Source organism: Cervus canadensis, chromosome 3 (genome assembly GCF_019320065.1).
Source record: "Cervus canadensis isolate Bull #8, Minnesota chromosome 3, ASM1932006v1, whole genome shotgun sequence".
Lineage (NCBI taxonomy): Eukaryota > Metazoa > Chordata > Mammalia > Artiodactyla > Cervidae > Cervus > Cervus canadensis.
Genome location: NC_057388.1, coordinates 63148793 through 63167238, shown reverse-complemented (window position 1 = coordinate 63167238; position 18446 = coordinate 63148793). Strand labels below are relative to the sequence as shown.

General features: G+C 41.0%; 1 protein-coding gene and 1 long non-coding RNA gene across 2 annotated transcripts in view; both read left to right on the top strand.

Moving 5' to 3' along the window:
- The window catches only part of CHN2 (chimerin 2), a 332030-nt gene that overhangs the window by 89720 nt on the left and 223864 nt on the right, over positions 1–18446 (top strand). The window lies entirely within an intron of this gene.
- LOC122438441 overlaps positions 623–18446 on the top strand; it is a 30063-nt gene continuing 12239 nt past the window's right edge. The window contains exons 1-2 of the long non-coding RNA XR_006268551.1: positions 623–841; positions 9455–9458. This is a non-coding gene — a long non-coding RNA (uncharacterized LOC122438441). The remainder of the gene's footprint in view (positions 842–9454; positions 9459–18446) is intronic.

The following is an 18446-nucleotide window of genomic DNA, read 5'->3' as shown; positions in this document are numbered from 1 at the left end:
TTAGAAATAATCACATAACTCTTCTGATCTTTATGCCTCTAATCTCCTTCCATATGCATATATACATGTAAAAATGTATTTCTTTTAACAAAAATATGATCAGACCATCCATATTAATTTTATTTCAAAATCCACCATGAACATATTTCCACATCTTTAAGTACTTGAAATCATTTTCAGTGACTCTTAAGAGTTCAGTTGCATGGATGGGACTTTTTTTTTTTTAACCCAGTTACCTATTGTTACACATTTAGTAACAGTTTTTCTTTCTATTAAATCATGCCCTGATGAACATCCTTGCAGCTAAATGTTATTGCATCTTTAATTGTTTATTTAGTATTAAATTCTAGAAGGTTAGTGGTAAAAACCCACCACAATTCTTTTTTTTTAATTTTTACTGCAGTATAGTTGATTTATAATGTGTTAGTTTCTGCTGTACAATAAAGTGAGTCAGTTACATATATATATATATATATATATATATATATACTGTTTTTTAGATTCTTTCCCCATATAGGTCATTAGAGTACTGAGAACAGTTCCCTGTGCTACAGAGTAGATCCTTATTAGTTATCTATTTTAAATATAGGAGTATGTATATGTCAGTCCCAATCTCCCAGTTCATTATTCCCCCCCATTTCCCCCCTGATAACCATAAATTTGTTTTCTGCATCTGTGATTTTGTTTCGGAAACCACTGTGAGTCTTACAGGAATCTATCTTATATGGCCTTTGTTGTTGTGGCTCAGTCGCTAAATCTCGTCTGATTCTTTGCGACCCCATGGACTGCAGCATGCCAGGCTTCCCTGTCCTTCACTATCTCCTGGAGTTTGCTCAAGCTCGTGTCCACTGAATCAGTAATGTTAGGATAGCCCAGAACATCTGAGTGACAACAAAAGTTAGCAGTTAACATTTCTCAAACAAAAGCTGAGTCAAGGAAAGAAGTCGAAAGGGTTTTCTGCTCTTTACTGTCTGGAAAGTTTTATGTGTATTATTTCCTGTTACAAATTTGAAGGGAAGGGGACTGGGTTCCTCATATATTTTCATTGTTCCAAGCCCTATATTAGAGGAAATATATTTAAAATAGGCCTCATGAATGACCAGGAGTGGATGTTTTTATAATGACACTTTCACCTTGCAATGCAAATTTGTATATTCCAACTTTATCTGTAAGATTATCTGTAGCTATAATTATAAGTGGCAGAAGAGGAAGAGAAAGGGTAGTTGTGGAGAATTACTGTAAAATGCAGACTAATAGTGTTTCAGTGGAGAATAGAAAATACTTAGTGAGAATGGAGAGCTTTGAGTAACTTCACAATCCATTTATCAAAAGAGCTTATAATGGAACTCTCGTTTCAAGGGAGGTCAAACACTAATAAATATTGAGAAAAGAAAGTTAAAAGGACATCAAGTTAATATTTTACTATCCATTCTTTGATCTTGGAAAGCCTGAAATATTTTTCCACACTAATTCTGTGATTTATTGATTCACTCTTGACAATTGGCTTATTGGAACAGACACAGTTTCCTTGCTTTTAACTACAGCTTCAATTTCTATAATGCTTTACAATGCCAATGGATTTTTATGTATTTACTGGAGTCATTTATTGATATTGTTCTGGAATAGTCTTTGTGAGTTAAAAACTGGATTGTTGTCAGTAAAGCAGCTGACATGTTACTGATTTTTGGTTTAAATGCTATAATAACCTCTCTTGGTTTTGTTGTATTGGTTTGGGAGTTAGTTAGTGTTAGTTGCTCAGTTGTGCCCGACTCTTTGCAACCCCATGGACTGCAGCCCAACAGGCTTTTCTGTCCATGGGATTTTCCAGGCAAGGATCCTGGAGTGGGTTGCTATTTCCTTCTCCAGATGATCTTCCTGACCCAGGGATCTAACTTGGATCTCCTGCACTGCAGGCAGATTCTTCACCATCTGAGCTACGAGGTTTGGGAGGAAAAGAGTAAAAAATCCTGGAATTCATTAACTCATCCATATCTACCTAAAGTCAAATACATTCAGAATCTGATCATGTTCTCACTTCCACTGTACCACTCTGTTCTATTTTTATTTTTAAGTTTTGGCCTCACCCCAAGGCATGGGGGACCTTAGTTCTCTGACTCAGGACCAGGGGTTGAACTGGCACCTTCTGCTTTGGAAGGCAAAGTTTTAACCACTGGACTGCTGGGGGGAGTCCCTGGTCTACTTTTAAAACACCCATAAACATCTCATCTCTATCCTGAATTATTTTACTAACCACCCACCTGGCTACTAAGACTGCCACCTTTGCCTCCCTTTGTTCTGCTCCCAGAAGCCAGAGGAGTTCCTAAAATGAGTCAGATCATGTTGCAGCACCTCCTCTCTCAGAGTCAGCACCTCAGCCCCTGCATGGCTCTCCCTAGTCTTCCTCTCTGATCATAGCCCCCATCTGCCCCCCAGCTATTCCACTGAGAAAATGACAAGGCTGGCTGGAGAGGATCTGCACAAGCCCCCGGTGCTCATGTACACCCAAACCTTGGTGCCGGGTCCTCTGCATTCTCTTCTTTTCCAGACCAGAGGCTGTACCTCTTGCTGCCTGTCACGCTCTTGTTCACTAGACCCTGTCCTCTCCCACCCATTCCCCCTGCTCCTTCTGACAAATCCCCCTTCCCTCTTCAGCATCACCTGTGTTTTCCTTTACTGATTCATTCCTAACAGCCTATTAACAGTCTGTTATTGCTCTCATTTAAAAAACAGGACCAACAAAAATGATCAATCAAACAAAAACAACCTTTCTCTTTTCTTTCTCTTTCTTTCTTTTTCTCTCTCTCCCTCTCTCTTTCTTTTCTTTCTCTCCTTCCCCACCAACTTTATTTAGCCATAATTGACAAATAACATTGTGTAACTGTTTGGCATACCACGCGATGGTTAGATGTGCATATATATCATGAAAGGATGACCACAAAAATGCTAGCTGACGCATCTCTCACCCTCAAATAGTTACCTTTTTTGGCGTGTGGTGAGAACATTTAAGATCTACTCTCTTAGCAAATTTCAGGTATGCAATACAGTGTTTTAACTGTAGTCAACAGTCACATGCTGTACATGTTTCTAGGAGTTTGGCTTTTTTAGATTCCACATAGAAATAGCATCATGTAGTATTTTTATTTCTCTGTCTGACTTATTTCACTTAACATAACTCCTTAGTGTTTCATTCACATTGTCAAGAGTGGCAGGATTTCCTTTTATGTGACTGAACTATATTGTATCATATATATTTATGTATATATATCTCTCACATTTTCTTTATTTGTTCATCCCTGAGGGACACTTTCATTGTTTCTCTCTCATAACTATTTTGAATAATGCAGTGAACATGGGAGTGCAGGTATCTCTTCAAAATAGTGATTTCATATCCTTCAGATATATACCCAGAAGTAGGATTGCTGAATCCTATGGTGATTTGATTTTTAACTTTTTGAGGAACATCCATACTGTTTTCCATCATGGCTATACCAGTTCACATTCCCACCAACAGTGCACAATGAGTCCTTTTTCTCCACATCCTCCCCAACACCTGTTCTTTTGTCTTTTTGATAATAGCCACTCTGACAGGTGTGAGGTGATATTTCACTGTGGCTTTGATTTGTGTTTCCCTGGTGATCAGTGATGTGGAGGACTGTTTCATTTACCTGCTAGCCATTTGCATCTCTTGTTTGGAAAAACGTCTTCTCAGGTCCTGTGCTCCCATATTTAAATCAGATTATTTGCCTTTTTGCTATTGAGCTGTATGCGTTCCTTATTTAAATAAAAAACCACCGTTCTTTCATTTCTTCCTCCAGTGATCACACCATTTCTCTACTCTCTTTTCAGTAACTGTTCTGTTGTCCTGTCTTTTCCTCCCACTCACCCTTGAATTCCCCAAAGTCAGGCTTTTGCCCCCATCCCTCCACCTATTACCTTCTAGTCAGGGCCACCAACAGCCTCCACAGCATTAACTTCAAGAGTCCACTCTCCGTCCTCACCTGACCTGACCTCTCAGCCACACTTGTTAATATTGATCACTACTTCCTCTACCGGGAAACATGTTTCTTCTCCTGGCTCCCACAGTCCCCACTCTACTAATCACCTCCCTGCTCCAGACTACTGACGGCTCTCACTTCTCTGTGCTCACGTGTTACTACTGTCCCTCAGCTCCAGGCGCACTGGCCTGTGTATGATTCCTCAGCCACGTCAGGTGTGTTTCAGGGCCTTTGCACTTGCTATCCTTCTGCCGCAGATGCTCTGCCATACCTGCATGAGTCTCCACTTTTCTCCTCCTGCAGGCATTGGCTCAAATGTCCCCAGTGTTCCCCATGGCCTTTGCCTGCCCCTTGTCTCCACAGCCCATGTCATCGAGTTCACTCTTTTATGTTTCATTTATTGTCTGTCTCCACCCACTGGACTGTAAGCTCCGTGGGGGACTGGCTATCTGTTGTGTTCTCCACCACATTCCCAATGCCTGGGAAGTCACCTGCCTGATAGGTGCCCGAGAAATATGTGTTGAATGAATGATGAAAACTGTTCTTGGTAAGTTAGTAATGTACTTGGAGAAATACTTCAGTAGAACCACTTGGATCTCATAGGAGTTTCAGATTCCTAGTTTTCTTTGAGTTATATGGCTTTGGAAAAACAAGGGTGTTTGGGAAGATGGAATGCCTTTCTTATTTTGCCAACCTTTCTGTATACATAGAAACACTTCCTCAGAATGTTACATTCCAAGTATATTTTTAAAGTCTGTCTTGTAAACACAAGAGGATGCCATTTGGGGGCCAAACTGAATGACAGGGGCAGGATCAGAGAGAAGCGGCTGAGAACTGGCCTTAATGCGCCTCATTTTGATTCAGAAGCATAGTCTAAGTGCAGGTTAAGAGACTGCCGAAAATATAGCTGCCTGCCTGTCTTTGATGCCTCCTTCCTAGGTCGGGCCTTCCCATTTAGTTTCTCTTCCCCACTCACATGAGCACACGGCACATGCCTTGTACAATCCCCTCCCTCTGCCTTTTCTCAAGTATTTTTTTCTTTCTTCAAAAATCCCTTCTCCTCTATTTCTGCTTACTGAAGCTCCTTTCCTGTCAAGGCCCAGAACAAACACAGGCTTGTCTGTGTAGCTTTTCCAGATCCTTTCCTGTCAGCACGGACTCCCCCTGTGGACTGTGCTCCTTAGAGCAGGAAGCTGCAGTGTGCCTCACATTTGCTCTGGACAGACACACAGATACACACAGACACACAGACACGCACACCCTCAGGCATAGATACACATGCACGTACATAGGTATAGCACACACACACACACACACAGAAATACACACCAAATATAAGCACACTGAGGGCAGGGATTGTATTTTACTTTTCTGGAGTTTCCAACACACACAAAATGCCCTGGACAGTGAAAGTATTCAATATAATCAGAAATGTGATAAAACAGACACAAATCCTTTTTCAATAGATAAAAGGTCATTCTTCTAAATTCCCCCCTACTGGTTATTTTCCTTTTCCTCTTGTTTTGTGACTGTTTAGACATTCTGAAGAAAAGCCCCTTGTGCACCCCATGAAGGCCTCCTGCTTAGGCCAGGGCTGAACTGTGCGCCTCGCCCAACACCATGGGTGTGACCCCGGGCCCTTGAATGTGTCCACAGATAGAGGCTGTTCTGTTGGCAAAGGAGAAAACAGGTTAAACAACTTACAGAAGAATGTCCTGCAAGGCAGAGCTAAATTTCAACCTCACTGCTTCTCAGAAATGCTAGTCTGGTGGTTTAAGCATGATACTGCACTGACACCAGGCCAGTTCTTCAATCAGAATCGACACAAGTGCCAATCTCAGAATTCAAGAAAGGAAGGTAAGACCAATCGTGGTTATTGAGGGTTACTGAGGCTTTTCTTGGGCTTCCCTGGTGGCTCAGATGGTAAGGAATCTGCCTACAGTGCAGGAGACTCGGATTTGATCCCTGGGTTGGGAAGATTCCCTGGAGGAGGGAATGGCAACCCTTTCCAGTTTTCTTGCCTGAAGAATTCCATGGACAGAGGAACCTGTAGACTACAGTCATGGGGTTGCAAAGAGTTGGACATGACTAAGCAACTAACACACACAACACATTTTCTATCAATACGTTCACCTGGTGACACAGGTGAATTCCAAGGTCATTGAACCTACTTTCCCACCGCCTTTCCTCATATTTTGTGAGTAAGGCCAGAAGAAGGGAGCACCGGAGAAGCAGATCACCGAGTCACGCAGACCTGGCCTCAGTGGCACTACTGCCTTTGCCAGCAGAAAGAATTAGGCAAATTAGACAAGGGCCACAAGCCAGCAGGGTCTTGTGGGAGCCTCACTGATGTCTGAGACGTTGGGCATTGAGTCCCAGAGGAGGGAAGGTCAGCTTGATCTTGGCTGGGCTGTCCGTGGGCACCGTGTGCTGGAAATCATCCATGTTGAGAAAACATATGTTAGCACTGAGAAACCCACAACTAGGATCACTCCCAAAAAAAGGAGAGAGTATTCCTATTTCATCACTTTAAAAAAAATCTAGTTATATCAAGTGTATTTTATTAAGCATAAACTAAAATGCTCTATTTGTAAGGACTCCAATAATGCTGAGTAAATAACTTGAATTTTGCCGAGTACTGTGGAGTAAAGAAAACAACAGCCAGTTGCTGGGCACTCCAGCTGGGATGAAAGGTACTTCCAAGAGAGCATTTGCCTAACAGACTCTGCTAGCTCTGGCCTGCCAGTATTTGCATGCTACAGGGCTGGGTCCCTCTCCATTGTATACTTATTTAAAAGTAGTACTTATCTAATGACTTACATACACTCCATTAAAAAAGTGAGGGACAAAAGAGATGAAGTGGTCCAAATCAGTTTAGCAGTCCAAGAGGCATAGTGGAAATCAGATATTTAATGAATGGTTTATGAGTTACCTTGTAGGGGTGCAGAGTAACTTATAACAAGTAAACACTCCTTGCAACACTTTGCCACAAGCCTGATTTTGTGCCCCAAGTTACCTAATGGTAACAGGATCCTGGCTGGAGGCAAAATTTGTTCTTGGAAGCAAGGTAAATCCAGGAAATGGCCAATTATTGACTCCTCTGGATTAAGAAGGGGAATGTGTCCTAAAGAACATTACTTACTCTAGTGATCCGTGGTGATTTCTGTTGTCGTGAGAGAGCATGACATTTCATCTGTTGTCTTGCAGATCTCTTCACTTCATCTGTCATCTTGTAGATCGTGCATGTTTGTGTTGATCCACGTAAGTCAGGACATTCCTGAGCTCAGAGGTAGTGCTGTCTGGAGACCATATCAAAGGGCCCACAGTCCACAGGTTGAACTTCATTTTTCCTAGTGCTTTATGTTTTTCTAGCACTTTCACAAATTCCTATTCGCCCAATACAGGTTTTTCCTCTTGATGGCCCTTTGCTTCATTTTGCTCATATGTCAGATAAAGATGGAGATGTCACCTCTTCCAGAAGTCTTGACATAAAAGATAATGGACCTGGAAACCACAAAATATATTTAGTGTACAATTTTATTATATTGTGTATGACTCAAAACACTAATTTTTTATAAGAGTAATGCAGTTCCGAAGCAGGGTTATTGATACTGCCTTGTATCCCATGGTAATTCCTGTATTTTCGTTGGTCTTTTTAGGTAAGAGGCAGTGAGGACTGAGCTATAAACACAAATAACTGATACCTGGGACAGAAAGTGACAAGCATTTTAAGAGACAAATTAACAACTCTTCATGAGAGCACAGATGAGCGCATCAGTGTCTAAGAAAGAGAAACAGGAAAGACAGAAAAAAATAGCATGAATTGACAACTCGGAGGCAAGAATACAGAGGGACCCAGTGGGAGTAGATTTCATTGGAACTCTGGGCACCAGAAGGACAAGAGCACAAGTTAGATTAGGAAAAAAGATAGGGCTGAGATTACAGAAGGTCTTACATGTTAGATGGAGGAGTATGGACTTCAGGGTAGAGGCAGTGGTGAGCAGTGATGAGAGAGACTGGAAAAAATACATCAAACAAAACTTGATGATGTCTCGAACGAGGACATTTCAGAGAGAATAGAGAGGAGGGTGAGGCAAGAAATAACCTGAGTGCAGAAGAGACAGGAATGGACCATGAACGAAGTATGAGAAACAAAGGTGGACTGGTAAGAGGAGGTGGGGGGAGGGATCAGGAGGTTTATTAGAACATGTGGTATCTTCCTGGTCCTTAGGCACTGGTTTCTGAGTAGACGACAACCTTGAGAAAATATTGCCCTTTTACATTCTTTCTCAATTTTGTGTGATGCTATTTTCTACTTTTAAGTATGCTCAAAAATAGCCAAAGATACAGCATTGTACTTTGAGCCAACAAAATAAGATGATGAGTCAAACTGGTAGAGTTAATAAAAAAGAAAGCAGTGATTCATTTTTCAGGCTTGAAGAATTTCTCCTTTTCAAAAACACCAAAACAAGAAACTCTCAAGCAGATAAATTAGCAGGTGATTATTTGAATAACAAAAGGAATCTTTTCCAAAAGCTTTCCTTCAAGGATTCTTTAAATAGTAAGGACCTTGTCTTCACTCATTTAAAATGTCATATATTTGTAGGTGTTTGATAAAACACAGGAACAAGCTTATCACATAAAGCATGATATCCCCTAGAACTACATTTTAGCCTGTGCAATATTTTTAAAAATGCTTATTTATATATATATGAAGTAACCATCACGTAAATACTCTAAGGATTTTAATGAGTATATTTTCATTTTCTGTTAGCTTTGGAAAATTAAAGCTGTAATTTTTTATTAAACATAAATGGTGAGAGTAAAATTTGCTAATTATTTTGATTACTGTCATATGTAGTCTCCTAATAAATAGAGTCTAGAAGTTCTTTGTGATTTTTTTCTTAAAAGGCTTATAATAAAAAAAGCTTTTATAATGTCAGCTCTGTAAAACCCTAACAATAGCTTCCTTTTAAATCCTTAAAAGAGATAAATTTAACTGTTTTAGGCTTTTCTAGAAGTTCCTAGTTTTCTTCTATAGAATGTTTTTTAAAATTACTCTCTGCTATCCAAAAGACTTTAAAGGAAGGATTTGAACAGGTATTTATTTGTATGCCTGTGTTTATAGCAGCATTATTCACAATATCCAAAAAGTAGAAGCAACCCAATATCAGTGAGTGAATGAATAAACAAAATGGAACATTATGTACCTTTAAAAAGGATGGCATTCTGACACCTACTACAACATGGATGATCTTAAAGAAGTTATGCTAAGTGAATAACCCAGACACAAAAAAGACAAATACTGCATGATTCCACTCATATAAGTACCCAGAGCAGTCAAATTCATAGAGACGGAAAGTAGAAATATGATTGCCAGTGGCCAGAGGAAGTGGGGAAAGGGGAGTTAGTGTTTAATGGGCAGAGTTTTACTTTGGGAAGATGAAAAAGTTCTGGAGATGGGTGGTTGCATGGCAATATGAATATACTTGGTATCACTGAACTATACACTTTTTCACTTTTTTGGTAAAGATGGTGAATTTGTTATGTATATTTAATCCCCCTAAAAATCCACAAGAACTCTCTGTTAAACTGTAGTTCTGTAGAAACTGTCTTAGAAAAGGACAGCAGCAGTGGCCAGTCTGGAACTGGAACTTAGGGCTGTGGTTTTCTAGCCTTGATGGTTGGCCCTTCCTCAGGGGTCCTCTGGCTTTGCCCCTGCTCCCCAAGAGGAAGGGCATCTCCTTGCCGTCACCTGTTGATGCTGACCTCTGTTTCCTGCTTGACGTTGACCTCTGTTTCCTGGCAACCTTTCCTTAGAGCTATTGATGTGTTCACCTATATTCTCCACAACAAGGTGACTTAAGGTCTGCCTCTGTGTTAGTTACTTTCATGACACACTTCATTCATAGAGATCATTCTTTTCATTTTCCTCATTCTTGGCAGTCTGTGCCAGGCTTGCCTCCACGTACATTATCCCTCTGGGCTTTTCCACTCCCCTCAGGGCTCTGCCTGAAGGTGGTTGGGGATTAGGGTTGCTTCTCAGGGCACCCCCCCACCCCAGCCTCTAATACCTTTCTACCAACCTCTACTGGTCTGCTAGCTTCCTGAGTCTATGAGACTTTATCAGAGCCTTTGCTTCCTTGACACCATCTTTCCAAATCTTTAGCCCATGCCGGGACCCAAGGTTTAGAAACAGAAAAGGTTATCGATTGCTTTGTCATCCCTTCTCTCTAAAGGAATGAAAGCAGTGGTTGTAGCTGATTGAATGAACAAGGGTCACTGAGTCCCCAGGCAAAACACAAAACAAACACACAGAGAGCCGTTGGGGTGCGTGCTTCAAAATATTCTCTGACTCTAATGTTTCAACTCCACGGTTTAGTAGAAGTTCAGGGAGAGAAGAGGACATAAATTAGTGAGCCAAACCAACTTTGCAGATGACTAAACCTGATCCTTTGGTATCCCCAAGAGATTTATAGGATGTGAAGTGTAGCCGAGAGTTAAGAAACCAAAAATGACTGAGGGAGCAAATGAATAAACATAGTCAGAGAGGCTTAGCCAAGCTGTAATTGTAGAGAGAGATGATACCTCATAACCAAATTGCATTAAAAATTGTAAAATGTGATCAAGTGAACAATAACTGTCTTGCTTAAGCTGCTTTGGAAATCTAGATCTTCATATTTTAGGATAAAATGGAATATTCTTATATAGTGTTATGTGAAAATGGAACTATTTTAATTTCAGTGTTGGCTGGGTACTCAATAGAATAAATGTGCCATTTCAAAATTTGGGAAGGACGCACACACTCTGGTTTTGTGACCCTGACCCCTTCTCCACTGATAGTGTAACAAGATGGAGAGTTAGCATTTTGGAGCAAACCATGTGCTATGCTCCAAATATCGTCACCTCCAAAAAAGGTATGAAGTGTGCTTGCCTCTTTCTTCAGGCACAGAAACAGCAGCTTCCACTGGACATTTTGCAGGTCCTCTACACTTGGGGGGACACAGTGAACAAGAGGCCTGATCCACACCCAAGGGAGGGGAGCCTCTGGATGGATTTCAGAAGCTGAGGAAGGAGCCCTGAGGCATTTGTCTGCATGCAGGATACCTCAGGTGTGAGATCCTCCTTGATTGTGGGGGAACCCATGAAGTCACTCCAGAAGAAGAATATTCTTTATTGTGTTTTATTTTATTACACTGGACTGAGTAAGTAAGAAAGTAAGTGTTAGTCTCTCAGTCGTGTCTGACTCTTTGCAGTCTCAATGGACTGTAGCCCGCCAGGCTCCTCTGTCCATGAAATTCTTTAGGCAAGAATACTGGAGTGAATTGCCATTTTCTTCTTCAACACTGGAATAAGCACATTAGTAATTCCACTTTGTGTTGTGAAAGTTGAGTTGCTGACAAACTTCTTATTATACAAAAGGCATCTGAAAGACATGGGATTTGCCCTAAATATCTTTTAGGACAGGGAAGAGTTAACTTTACCAGGATAAATTTAAAGTTTGGACGATGGGAGACAAAAATAATGTTGCTTATAGCCCATGAATTTTGCTTGTTCAAAATAGTACTTACATATATTAAGGTTTCAAAGAAATAAACAATGTCCATAGCCAACAAATATCTTTAAGTTCTTAGTTTGTCAGGCAACCCTGTTAGATGCTGGGTTAGAAATTACATAGAAAGCACATTCCCATTCCTTTATCTACTGTTCATATTCTACATACTAAAAATCATAAAATCATTATTTAGCACCCAGCATTTCAATGGGGTTAGTTTCTTCCTGACAGAGATAACTTTTTTTTTTTTAGTTTTGACACTCTGATTTATTACAAAGCTTGTGATTTGTAAGAAAAATTTGCATTTGTTAAAGCTTAGAGACATGATAAAATGAAAAATTGAGTCAATAGCTGGATAATTTTTAGAGATAAAGTAATCAAAGCAATTGTAGACTTAGCTATTTGGTTTACATTGCACAGAATGCAAAATCTGATAAAGTTTACTTGTGTAGAAAAAAACCACATGGGCTGCCCAGAAAGTAACTCTGCACGCCCACGTTTTATTCTTCTGAATACAAAAGCACACCCACACGGTGTGGATCTCTCTTGTCTTCTCTCCCTCTTCTTCCTCCCCCTTCTCCTCCGCTTCTATTTCCCTTCCCCTCTCTCTCTTGCTCCCTCTCTCTCTCTCTCTCCCCCTCCCTCTCTCCCTCTCCCTCTCTCTCTCTCTCCCCCTCCTTCTTCCCCTCTCCCTCTCTTTCTCTCTCTCCCTCTCAACCTCTGCCTTTGTCTCCCTTTCTCTTTCCCTCTTCTTTGACCCCCCTCCCCCCCACTGTCACCACAGCTTTTTAGTCACATACTCATTTGAATCTTATCTACATATTAGATTTCTGTGTTTCATGTCTAGAATGCTCACATCTAGGAGGGGAAAATGCAGAATGACTGTCAAGCAAATATCTCAGAATGTTCCCAGTATTGTGATTTGCTTTTAATCCCATTGTGAGGTGGGATTTTTGTCTGGAAGCTGGTATGTTCATTGATTAAGTAGCACACAGTGTGAGTCAAGAAATCTTTAGTCCCTAAACTAGCAGCATATTAAGCAGATCTGAAAGCATTGTATTGCTCTGTCAGTTTCCTGGGAGGGTGTTTCAAGCTTAAAAATTGTAGTCAATGTAAACATTTCCTGAGAAGTTAATTATTAGCATCTCCCGAAAATGGAAGGACTGGCATCATGTAAAAGAAAGGAGAATGTTAAGATTAAGTAGCTTGTTTAATAAACAATGAGGTGGATCCACAAAGCAAAAAGTGTAGAAGGAGGGATAGTGATGGGAAGACAAAGTCCCTCTATGATGTATCACTAATGAGAGTGCTGATTACCAAGAAGGTTTGCATCAGTGCAGGCACATAACAGGAAAAGGAGATATGGAGAGCTACAAGAAAGGACAAAATGGTCCAGCAGATGTTTCATGAACTGCTGTATCTTTGACCTGTGACAAATTCACCCTCCAAAAGTAAACAGGTCCAGAACATCTAGTGTCCAAGGTCACTTTTCAAATGCTTTGTTTATTATTTAAATGTTGAGCAGACCACTTAATTCAGGATAACCAACAGGTTAGAATTGCTACAGACTCCCTCCTGTCTGAGTAGTTTTGTTAGCATCTTTGAGGGATGACATGAGAATATAATCAGCTCAAGGGGTATTGCTCTGGGTGATTTGCATTCTGCAGACTTCCCGGTACTTTCTGTCCTCTAGCACAGTAACCAGCATATCCTACAGAGGTGTGAAGTGTCTGATAATTAGGCCTCTTCATTTTAGATGTGATTTGTTATGTCCAAGCCATTTTAGTGTTAAGAATATAATTTTATTGTGATGCCATTTTCAAGGGAGCTGCCCCAAGTCCCCATTTGGCTGACAATAGGAGAGGGATGTAAACAGATCCATCCTATCAATGTTCATTGTTTCCCCTTCAGCTAAATCCTTTGAACAGACCTAGGAAGTTGATATTTTAAAAGCCTAGTTTTCTGTAAATCTAATGGCCCCCAACTCAGGATCATTTTGAATATTTTTTAGAGTTCTACAACCTGCTATATACATTTTGAAAAGTCTAATTTAAAAATCTAAATGGAAATTGTTATCTGTACATAATTATATAATAAATTTGATTTGCTTTGGAAATAAAATCTTTTGAAACATTCAGACTGCAAAAAATAATGAAAGGGGTCTTTGATCTACAAGGTTGGTAACTATGGTTTAGTCAGCCTCAGTGTACAGCTAGTGTTGTTGCTAACATGGTGGACAGAATAACAGCCCTCCCCAAAATGTCTTTGTTCTAACCCCTAGAACCTCTGACTGTGTTGTTTCATGGCAAGGGGGAAGTAAGATTGCAGATGGAATTAGAGCTGCTGATCAACTGACCTTGAGAAGGAAGCTTATCTTGAAATATCAGGGTGGCCTGATATAATCACAGGAGTCCTTTTAAGTGAAAAAGAGAAGTTGGAGGGTCGAGTCAGAGAGAGATTTGAGGATGCTATGCTGTTATGAAGATAGACAAAGGGGCCAGAGCCAAGGAGGGCAGACAGTTTCTTGAAGCTGGAAAAGGAAAGAAAAGGATTCTTCTCTAGAGCCTCCAGAAGAGGCCAAGCCCAGCTAAAACCTTTATTTTAGCCCATTAAGACCTATATTTTGAAATTCTGGCCTTCAGAACTATAAGGTAATAAATTTGTGTTGTTTTAAGCCATCAAGTTTGTGGCAATTTGTTATAGCAACAATGAGAAACTAATGCATTTAGTGTAGTATTTTTCTGGAATTTGTTCATTTACTTCTTAAAATTTATTTTTAATAGAGGATAATTGCTTTATAATGCTATGTTGGTTTTTGCCACATAATAATGTGAATCAATCATTTGTTGTTGTTATTCAGTTGCTAAGTCATGTCCAACTCTTTCCAACCCCATGAACCACAGCACACCAGGCTTCACTGAATCAGCCCTAAGAATACTTATGTCACCTCTCTCTTGAACTTCCCTCCCACTCCCTACCCCATCCCATCTCTCTAGGTCATTACAAAGTACCAGGTTGAGCTCCTGCTGTTATATAGCTTCTTTCCACAAGCTATCTATTTCACCTGTGATTATGTATATGTTTCTGTGCTATTTTGGTCATTTAAATAAACCAGTTAACATGAGTACCATGGCATACAGATAACTGTGCAGGGAAGTTGTACAAGTATAGAGGAAGCAGGATAAATCCAGACTCCTTACTGTTGTCTCAGCGTCTGCATCATCTGCCCCTCCTGCACTCCAGCCTTACCTTCTGTTCCTTCTCGGCAGTTCTGACTCCAGCACCTCCAGCTTTTGGTCAGCTCCTTAGACTTCCTGCCCTGGTGCTTAGTTCTTGGTTCTTGTTGCTTCCTCTGCCTTGAATGCCTTTTTCCAAATCCCCCTACAGCTGGTTTCTTTTCATCCTTCAGGCCTTAGCATAACCTTTCCTGTGTTATCAGAACACTCTATCTTGTACAACTCCAGATCTCAGTGGCTTAAAACAATAACATTTATTTGTTCCTGGAGTCACAGACCCGGGTAGTTGTTGTGTGTGGGAATCGGTGATAAGAATGGGAACTCCCATGGGACTTCCCTGGCAGTCCAGTGGTTAAGACTCTGCACTTTCATTGTAGGAGACACAGATTTGGTCCCTGTTTGGGGAACTAGGATCCCACATGCCACATGGGCAGCCAAAAAAAATAATTAAAAAAAAAAAAACAAAAACAGGGACTTGCTGGGGTCCAGCCTCGGCAGGATCCAGGGGGTACCCTCAGGATGAATGGCATCGGTGAGAGAGAAGACACGTGAGACCAGCCTTGATAGGGCCAAGTCTGTGAGGGAGAGAGGGAGAGAGAGAGAAAGAGAGAGAGAGAGACCAGACAGGGGGTGCAGCAGAGTCTGGCAATCCTTTATTTTTTACCGTAGCTTTTATCCCCTAAGTTAGTACATTTCTAAGGGGAAGATAGTTTAACATTATGTCAGCTTGTCCTTCACGAAACCAGGGTGTTTTCTGCATACTTCTTTGTTTATGAGGGTCTTGTACATTATCTTCTGGCCTTGGGGCCTATTAACATTTTATGCAGGTCAGGTGAATGTAAACCTATTTTCTGTTTCTATGGTGACCTTAACTGAAAGGTAGCAGTCTCACAGGGCAACAGTACAGAGTAGAAGTATAACCTTGTTAACATAAAAATTAATCCTTCTGCAGAAGTTGTCAGTTGCATTTATCTAAGAAGTTTACCCCACACAGACTCTGTGGCTTCAGTGAGGCAGCCTCTGCCTAGCACTCCTGGCTGACAATTAGCAACCATCTCATTGTTACCACACTAGGGCTAAGCTCTTATTTTTCTAGATCTATAACTATATTAACAATGGTTTCTATAACACAACCTTAGCACATTAAGAGCAAAAACACAGCAAGCAAATGTTAACCCAATAGCTACTTTTAGAATAATTTTCTTGTGTTTTCTAATAGGACTTCCTCACCCCCCGAAGGGCTTTATGTCTATTAGGGCCTTTATATGATCAGGTTCTTTATGTTATTTTATGATTAGGGTATTATAAGCAATCATGCACATTAGTACCAAGGGCATAAACGCATTTGCCAAACAAACTAAAATACCAGCAAAGGAGTTTAAATTAAAACACTCCTTTCACCCTGGATAATCTCATAAAATACCACCACCCAGGAAACTTATTGATTAAAGTTCTAAATTGATTCTTATTTGGAAAGAGATTGGGGAAGGCCTTCTGCCTGTGTCACAGAAATTAGGGAGTAGTCTGTTGAAGCAAGCATCAGAAAGACAGATATCATCTTTAAGGTGAGCGCCGGGGGCAGCTTTTCGGAATCCCTGAAAACCTGATCCGCCTTGCCCATCAGGTTTTCTCCCTCATGACCTTGTCATGGTTGGGATCTCATGTGCCGGCTCCCGGCAGGGACTCCTTTGAGTTCCACATGGCCACTGAGCCTATCACGCATGCCCCTCCGACACCTTGGCCTTCTTGGAATCCTCTGCAGGATCACCTTTCACCACTTTCACATGGTGAGAAATCAGAGATCTGTGGAGGATTATTCAGGCCAGGCCTGGAAGTGAGAAGTGCCACTTGACCCAACCTAGATGCAAAGGGAGTGGGCAGCCTTCCTGTGTGCCCAGATGGAAAGCTCACCGCCTGAGTGACTAATTGCCTGGCTCTGCCCCTTCTCAGAGATGCTTCCTATCACATCCCTAAGCAAGTCTGCCTTGTTAGTCTCATGATGATTCCTTATTTATTTTCTCCACCATACTTTATCCTTAATAATTTATTTGCCTCTTTGTTAATTGTGTTCCTCCCACAATCCCAGAGCTGTGTGAAGATAGAGATCATTTGTTTTGTCACGACCATATGCACAGCACTTGGCAACACTGTGTCCTGCAGAATAGCTTACCAATCAATAACGGTTAATCAATGTGTGATGAATGGATGAGCCGAGGACCCAATGAATGGAGGAAAACAGAGCCTTTATCTAGAAGATATCCACTATTGCAGCAAAGGCAGAATAGTTCATGTTCTTTTATAATAATCAATTTTAAGAAGCCACCAAAATACTTGAATTAAAAATAGTAGACCTGGTATTGAGGAGGGCATGGCAACCCACTGCAGTGTTCTTGCCTGGAGAATCCCCATGGAAAGAAGAGCCTGGCAGGCTTCAGTCCATGGGACTGTGAAGAGTTGGACATGACTCAGCGACTAAGGACAGCACAGCACAGACCTTGTACTTGGGTTCAGAAGAGTGTTTGGAATGACACTGCTCTTTTGGTGAAGTTCAGTTCTGCAGAGGAGCTGACTAGTGCTCTGTCTTTATTTTGGTTAATACTACCGCTATATTTCTGAGTGAGCTTCAGACCCTTCAGACACCCTCCTAATTCACTCCATCCCCACCCATCTCTACTTGCAGAAGCCAAACCACTTACTCCTCCCCTCCTCTCCTCTGCCAGTATCCTCATAGTGGCCTAGGGAATGGAAGCATGCCATTTCAGATGACTGAGGTTTTCCTTTCTAAAATCTTTCTTCTGTTTTCCCTTCCTATTGTCCTTTCCTGACTTAGCGTGCACCAGGAGAATATGACAGTCCAAGAGACAGAATGCCCAACCTAGGGCTTCCCTCTTGCAGTGTGATGCTATAGGCTCTAAGGAAGGATGCTATGGCGTGTTGGCTGCTTTGCTAGGAAGCCTGAGCTGTTGCCTGTCTCTTGATGGGGACACAGGAAGTCCACCCTACCTTGCTCGTTTGTGCTGCTCTGGCTCTGACATGGCTCCTGACTGCCCAGGCTTTATGGAATGTAGCAGGGTGATGGGGCCAGAGTGCTGCTCCCTGAAATCATGGGCTAGGCAGGATGCTCCCTACCACGCATGGGTTTCTCCCATCTCTCCATTCGTCTCCTCTCGTCCATGGGGCAGGTGTGTGGCATTTCCAGGGTAGAGGACCAGGGACTTGTGGTTGGAGTCATTCCTGTGAAGAGTACAATGTGTATTTACTTCACTTTCCTCCCCTCACTTTGATGTTTTTGTATGGGTGAAGTACATTAAAATAAACACGAAAGTCAAGAATGTGTCCAAAGATGTAGCAACAGAGATGATCAGGAATAGGAAAAAAATGGAAAACAACTTAAATGTTCACATAAGGGAGTAGATAAAAATGAATTATGGTATATCCATATAACGAGATACTAGAAAGTCATTAAAATTGATCCTGTAGAAGAGTATTAAATGACACACAATCATGTTCACATTTAATTTTTAAAAATCAGGCTATAAAATAAGGGCCACTGTGTGATCCCATTTTTTCCAATTAAATTTTTTTATTGTTTAATATATAAATAACAAAAAGAATGAAGATCTAAATGAGGTGGCTGTTGTATAAATGTGATGATAGGTA